This window comes from Crassostrea angulata, chromosome 4 (genome assembly GCF_025612915.1).
Source record: "Crassostrea angulata isolate pt1a10 chromosome 4, ASM2561291v2, whole genome shotgun sequence".
Taxonomy (NCBI): Eukaryota; Metazoa; Mollusca; class Bivalvia; order Ostreida; family Ostreidae; genus Magallana; species Magallana angulata.
This window is the reverse complement of record NC_069114.1, coordinates 2,469,902-2,478,307: the sequence shown is the minus strand read 5'-3', so window position 1 is coordinate 2,478,307 and position 8,406 is coordinate 2,469,902. Positions and strand designations below refer to the sequence as shown.

Genomic DNA, 8,406 nt, shown 5'->3' with positions numbered 1-8,406 from the left:
TGTATTTTTATGACCTATTCTTCAAAACCCCTTGCACTATTTTATTAGATAAATGACAGCTTTATGGTGGTGAAGAACACCTGCATATTGTGATGTATACTTCCTACTGAAATAAACAATAAAGTATAAATATAATATTTACCCCAAACAATGTTACTTAACATTGAAGCGCAATGGGTTAGAGCGTTTAAATGTCTGTAAGAGCATTGAGGTCTAAGGTGTATTTTTGGTAATTTTACTATTGATATTAATGAATTTTCATGGGGGGGGGGGGGGGAGGGTCTGGATCTCTCACTCCCACTCCTTCTCTAAATCTGTGCACATGATGATGTACATGTAGGCACACATAAGCAAATCTAAGGCCGGCAACCGCCACGGGGAGGGGGCATAATTTAATTTTTGCTTTTGCTTGTAATAATTATATAGACCTTTATACTTTTTAGAACATGAAATGTTAAGATTATTGATAAACTGAAAATTCACTGCAAACAGTTCAACCCCAAAATTGCACATAAAGTGCTGCTCATGTATATCATCATATGGGAATGGATCTCATCCTTCAGTTATGAAAATTATAATTTTTAAATGTATTACCGCTAGAATGTGGGCTTCATTTTTAATTAAACTGGTACAAAACAGTATTATTTAGGGGCAAACACTTGGTGCGGGTATTACTGTCTAATGACTAACTAGTTTTGTTTTGTTTTTTGTTCTGTGTTTTTTCTTCTTTTTTTTTGCCTTAATTTCTACCACAGAACACGTGTTGCCAGTGACTTATCCTTCCGTGATCACATTTATTTATGGATATAGATTTATAGATAATCTAGTTATTGAAACACAAATATTGTAATCGTATGACCAGCCACAATAATTCTTATTTAAAAAATGAAGATTGATGCTATTGCATAAAACATTATCTTGGTAAATCATTGAAGTTTTTCTGAGGAGGCACGTGTCAATAATTACATTGTACACGACTTGATACTTGATATCCAATATTTTATAGTGTCTTTCGTGCCCGATGCATCAAATTGTACCCCAGAAATATTAGCATTTTAATAAGACATAATGTGATATGATGTTTTGTCGCGACGGCGCATATGATTGCTTATATCGTGAATGTATCACACAACGTTAAAACATTTAAAATGCGCTTAAATAGAGAAACGATTCCCAAAATGAGGCGTTGCCTTCGTATAACAATTTCTAAAGCGGGGCAGGCTATTGACAAACAAGTTGATAAAACAGGACTATCTACAGTCTCGTTTGAAGTCATTTTTTCGTAAGTTCTATGGTCGATACAACGACCTTGTCAGCAAAAGCAATCTTCCACTGGGTCGCATGCTGCTGACGTTTTTCATACTAATTGTTTAACCATAATAAATCACCTAATTGTCTACGGACTTTTCCGGTTTTCCCTAGATTACGACAAAGAGCACACGGCGGGTGTGACCGGTCAGCAGAGGATGCTTACTCCTCCTAGCAAGGCACATGATCCTACCTCTATCTTTTTGAGGGTCCGTGTTGCTTTGCTTTGAATTTGTATTTTGTTTTATGGATATTTGAGATGGTTGATGGTTTGTTATTGTCGTTTTTAATCTATGAGGAATGGGTGTAAATAGCGTATCTCTGCTATATTAATTATTGCAATGCCTAATTTCATCGCAAGGAGGTAAAAAACAAAATTGAAAAAAAGCCTCAAAGTTGAAAGGAAAGAATTAGGCAATAATGTAGAAAACACTGTCGCACACTGTTGGGGGGGGGGGGGGGGGGTCGTTTAGAGGATAATTTTTTTGTGCATTTCTCAAACTTTGTAAGCTGTTTTTTATTCCGTTGTCATGAAACAATCTTTTTATGAATTCAACTTCTTAGGATTACTACGCCGTCTTAAAGAGAGAATCGCAAATGTCATGTTTTTAACTAAAACTATACTATTTTGTCGAATTCATTATCTTTTCTTCACTAAGCATCGTATCCTTGTTCATCGTGTCATGCATTTTTCAAATATTTCTACTAGTAAACATATCCTTAAAAATAAAATGTTATGTAAACCACAAGTAATTAAGCTTGGTATTTCGGCACTGTTTGTCTGTGTAGACATATAAATCAATCCAATATGTTTTAATGATGACGGCGTGCACGCCTTGATGCATGATATCTTTAAAAACAACATTGATTTTTACTGAAATTTTGCACCACTGATAGAACACCCTTTTATCATTCTTTTCGATATGCTTTATTTACACCTGTTGCCTTATTGAATTAAACATGCCATGTGCATGTATAAAACTGCAAGGTTTACATGCGGGAATTGCATTTCTATAATTTGATAATTTATTTACTGTGCTGAAGTGAAAACCTAGTTTGAACTGTAACTAGAATGATTTGAATATGAAGTAAACTCATAGAGAGGTGTAAAATCTTATCTTTACAAATTTAATTTAGTTAAAGCAAATGAATAGCGAAATACTTTTTATAAACTAAACTTTAAATGTAACGGTTAATGCATAAAGTATTATCGAATTTATCTCAAAACGAATTAAGATTTAATGGTCACGCACAGTCCCTGATTTGTTAAACAGTTTACAGTAAGATATATTTTTATAGTTAAAAGGGGCGCGGTTTTTGTCAAATTCTATTATGCTGTTCTTTATTATTTAAAATGCTGTAGGAATGCAATTCTAATGATCAAATGAAATTGGAAAGTCACAATTTCGGTTGCAAATTATTTTTCCAATATTGATGTTACATGTAACAGTGCTTCGGATAGACGTTTTGATAGGCAACGAAAATTTGAGTGTTGTTTGTTGAGTTATAAGCGAGTTACAGATCTTACAATTCTTTGCTATGTAATCAAATCTTTTGTTTACATTCTAAATGTTGAAGAGAAAATTTTAGTTTTAGACGTAAAATGCATGTGTTAAATATTATGAACTTTTAATGTATGCTTCAAATATATAATAAGATACATAAATAAGCTTAAAAAAGATTTTTAACGGTGGATCGAAACCTATGTAAACAAACCAAGAAAAATCTTTTCTAAACGAAAACATAGGATTTAATGATAATTTATCAGAAGTACATATCACATTAGTTATGTAAATTTGAAGATTTGAGAATTTTTACTTTTATTTGCTTGTTAAGATTTACTGGGGTTATGAAGGAAACAGGCATAGAATAATTTGTATATCTCCTTTAAAGAGTTCCAATTGGTTTTCTCAAGCTCTGAAATAAAGGCCGTGTAATGATGACCTCATATCAATACATGTCAGACCCTGACAAGTGTAAGTAGGGCAGAATGGTTTTTAATAAGACTGATTGACAATCCTTTCTTGACTTCAGGCTGCAGCAGAAGACCTCTTCGTTGCTGTGCAATGAACTCGGTTATAGAAGCTTCCGTCTTTAATGCAATTCAATTCCATACTTTTATCATATGATACTTATTTAGGGGGGTTTAATGGATCAGCAGTCTAAAACTTTGATCTCTAACATATGAAAAAGGAGAAATATTTGGAATAGCAACGTAGAAGAAAAGTTGCCCATAATAACGTTTTAAACTATATTCTATCTCAAAACGTATTGTTCATGGTTTAGTATGGTGTTAGAGGATCGGCCCCTAAAACACTGCTGCGTAGAGATCTCTAACATGGTCAATAATTTCTAAATACTTGTTGAACAAAATATGTTTCTTATTATTATTATTATTATTATACAAAACTTATAAAGTGCTACATATAATTTATATCAAATTAATCTACAGCGCTGTACATATAAATGTTATTGGCATAAAAACCTAAAACATAAATAATAAACCTAAATACACTAAATTTAAAACTGCATACTATATATTTAACACTAATTTTTGTTTACATGTAAAAATGTTTAAATACATAAGAATAGTCTGGATAAGCCTTGCTTAAAGATAAGTATTCAATATCTTTAAAAAAATCCCTCTAATCTAAGATTTTAGAGAAGGCTGTTCCACAATGTAGAACTGACCACGTCGAACCGCCTGTCACCATACAACCTAGTCCGCGCACGCGACTGAACAAGGAGCATAGAGCTCTCTGTTGTTTCTCTGTTGTTTCTCTCGATTTGATATTTATAAGGTGTTTCATTTGTTTTTAAGAAAAGGAGGCAGGCTGGTTCTTTTCATAAGGAGCCAGGAGGGCTCTAGAGTCTTTTTTCTATAACTCTCTACTCAGCAAAAAGTTCATAATTATTGAAACAAAAATGTTCATTGTACAACTGTGTATCTATCCACTAATCATAAAATACGTAATTTGGAATTTTAATTGACCATAACTTCAAAACTTTGATCATCAATATCAAGAAAAAGAGACTTTTTTTAAACATTGTAGATGAAAAGTTGCTTAGAATATTGTTTAAAATGCTATTTTAAAAGTTTTGCTTTGTTACCCGAATAAAGAGTAAATGGTCGACCTTTAAAACATTGTTGATTAGATATACTTAAATAATCAACTGTTTCTTAACAATTGCTTAAAAATATGTTTATATTTATGGGCCCTTTTTCTGGTATGAAGAAAAAGGAACTGGCTCCTCAAATTAGGGACCAATAGGGCTCTAAACTCTTTTTATTGTAACTTTTTATTCAGCAAAATGTTGTTATTAATTTTATATGCAAAAAATGTTCATGGTATAGCTGTTTATCTGTGTAGTTTCATAACAAAATCTTATGTTACGAGGAGCTAGAAGTCCAAAACTTTGATCATTTATATCTGAAAAATGGGAAATATTTTGAAAGCAGTGTAGAAGAAAAGATAATGTTCCTAATATATGACACGTTCTCGATTTTTGCTTTCTATAGGTTTTTGTTTCGTTGCATATGTATATATAGCTCTATAAACTTTATTTTGCAATCAGTGCATACTAAAACTTTCACAGTGAATTCTTTGAAATATAAACGAAAAAATATACACACTATATGAAAACGATGGGCAATGGTTATTGTAATACATAAGTATAGAGGAATCTACCCATCTATAGTGAACATCAGGAACGCACCATCTTATCTTTTCCAGTCTGATTTATACTATTATAACGAGGGTTGTTTTGCTAAACTTATTTTCAAATTGTAATGAAATCAGCAAGCTAAGTTATGCTGCATGATTTATTGGAAATATAAATTTAAGAGTTGCTGTTTTATTAATTTTAGATCTGTCTACAGTTGTGAAGAATAGTTTGACCATGGACCCTGAGAACAACCTCCAGGATGTGGTACGGTGTCATCTCTGTGAGACCCCGGTCCCCCCTCTACACTGTGTCATTTGTAACAAACATCTGTGTGAAGGCTGTAAGGGGAAACATCTCTTTGATAAATCCAAACAACACAAAGTGGTGCCATTCAAATATCGGGGATCTTTTCCTAAATGTCAAAAACATTCCACAAAAATATGTGACCAATACTGTGAACAGTGCAACATTCCTATTTGTGAACTCTGTTTTTCCTCTAAGGAACACCAAACTCATGATGTAGGGGACATTTTGGAAAGTTTAAAACGCAAAACACAATTCTTAAAGAGAGATTTACAAGATTTTGAAAAATTAATTAATCCTAGATATCAAGAGATTTTATCTAGCATTTCAGATCAAAAGGCTGATCTGAGAGAAAACTCCCAGAAATTGACGACAGCAATCAACAAACATGGAGAAGATTTGCACAGAGAAATAGACACCATTATACAGGAACTGAAATCTGATCTTGATGAAATGGACACCAAACACCTGGCTGTTTTAAACAAACAGGAAGATGAAATCACACATACCATTTCTGAAATCACACAGACCATTGCTGATCTGAAGAAGTTAATGGACTCCAATGATGTCAGCCGTGTCTCTGCCTACAAATCCAGGAATGATGAATTCAGAAGATTGCCTCCTAAACTCACAGTGTCCTTACCAAGTTTTATTCCCCAGACGATCAGCAAAGAACAGCTTTATCAACAGTTTGGTTCTCTGTCAGCATCATCTATCAAAACAGAAGAACATGGCTACACAATAAATTCTCCCCTGGACAGACCGCTCATTGATGTACCACGGATCCTCATAAAGATAAACACAGAGTTTGAAGGATTAAGCAGTATGTCCTGTGTGAGTGATGAGGAACTGTGGACGTGTAGTATGTATGACATCAAGATGAGACTCTACAACCTGCATGGGGATCAAGTGAAGTCAGTCCAAACAAAGTCAGGGAACGGTCCACGGGACATAGCAGTGACAAGGAGTGGGGATCTAGTTTATACTGACTACGTTGATAGAACTGTGAACATAGTGAAGAATACACAGATACAGACAGTGATCAGACTACAGGGGTGGGGACCTCGCGGTGTCTGTAGAACCTCCTCTGGTGTCCTCCTGGTTGTCATGGAGAGTGATGATGATAATGATAAACAAACAAAAGTTGTGTGTTACTCTGGGTTCACAGAGAAACAAAGTATTCAGTACGATGACAAAGGACAACCTCTCTATTCATCTGATGGAAAGTATAAAACAAATACATCAGTGAGAACAGGAACCTAGATATATGTGTGTCAGACCGCGGAGCTGGTGCAGTAGTGGTGGTCAATCAGGCTGGGAAACTCCAGTTTACCTACACTGGTCCTCCCTCTACTATTAAGGAATCATTTGATCCTCTCGGCATCACAACATACAGCCAGGGGTGGATTCTGACAGCAGACAATGACAGCCGTTGTATCCACATCATGGATCAAGACGGACAGTTCCTCCACTACATTGACAACTGTAATTTACAGATTCCATTCGGTTTATGTGTGGATACCAAAGATAACCTCTTTGTGGCTGAGTACATCTCAGGTAAAGTGAAGAAAATTGAATACTACGTGAAAGTAAACCGTGCATGAAAATACAAGATTATCCACAAGCATATAAACAGCGTGCATATCACATTTTAATGGATTATATGTTAATGTGACTTTTACATTAAAAGCGCGGTATGTTTTGTACAGAAACAAGATGTGTATACATTATATATAGTCTATCTGTGTACCATTAAAAATATAATGTGTGGTACATAGTGAAGTAAAAAATAGAATAATAAACATATCAATATTTTTTTTTTCATTTTCATTAAATTTTCAGTTATTTCAGTTTTATTTATATTTGTTGAAATTTCTCCGTTCAGTGGTAAAAGGCATGTATAGAGATGTTCATAATATTTACACAGCGCTCCTAATACTTCATATTTGCTATGAGCAAATTTGTTTCCGTTATCAAATTTTTCTATAACACTATTTTGTCGTCGACTTTGTTCGAATTTTAATTGTTCATTTTTCACCATGTTTTATAAAATTAGCCATTGATGTAATATAATATCCTTTTGATTTCTTATCATATGTTTCACCTAGTTCTTTTTCAAGTTGTTTTTATATGTGTAATGTATTTCATGAAAAGACATTTTTTCTATATCCTTATTTGGTTTTTTTTTATGTAGTAGCTGTTCTTTTGTTTTAAGGTATCAATTGAGAACGTCTTAATGATATATTTCACATGTTTTTATCGTTGATAAGGGTATTTTATCTTATTGAGATCTAATTACCAAACCTCTCTCTTTACTCCTTACTAAAATTCCTACAGTAGTGAAAATGAAATTTCAAGAGTACTGTACAACAATATACTCCAGAAGTGGTGTAAATCAGATGTGGATATTAAAAAACTCTTAAGAACTATTAGAAACTTTGAGGTCACAAAATCTTACCAATATCAATTGCATCAAAACGTACAACTTTTTAACGCTTTATACAACCATTCCTCATGACAAATTAAAATTTAGGCTTTTTTTAATATCATCCACAGTTGTTTTATTTTTTAAAATAAAAATGGAAGTCGTAAAGATGCTTACTTTGTCATTGGAAATCTAAAAAAATATTTTGTAAAAAAACCATTCTGATTGCTTACACAAGTACTCTGAAGTTGACATAAAAAACATGCTTCAGTTTCTGATAGACAACATCTATGTAGTTTTTGGAAATTAAGTCTTCCAACAATCTGTTGGAGTTACCATGGGTTAGCAGATCTAATTTTGTATTCTTATGAAGCAGAATTTTTCAAAAACTTGTACGGGAAAAAAATAAATCACTCTTTGTGGCCTTCAACTCAACATTCAGGTATATTGACGACGTATTATCAATTAACAAATGTTATTTCCATACTTACGTCGACTAGATATATCCCTGTGAACTTGAAATAAAAGATACCAGAGAGTCTGCGTCATCTGTTTCATATTTGGATATTTTACTGGACATTGACATTGATGGTAACCTAACAACAAAACTTAATTATAAACACGATGACTTCAATTTTTCTATAGTCAACTTTCCTTATGTAGCAATATACCTTCATCACCTGCATATGGTGTTTTTGTATATC

At 33.2% G+C, this 8,406-nt stretch overlaps 1 pseudogene; it reads left to right on the top strand.

The window, feature by feature from the left end:
• Positions 1–5,182: 5,182 nt before the first annotated feature.
• LOC128181039 (E3 ubiquitin-protein ligase TRIM71-like) lies at positions 5,183–7,017 on the top strand (annotated as a pseudogene).
• The last annotated feature ends 1,389 nt before the right edge of the window (positions 7,018–8,406 follow it).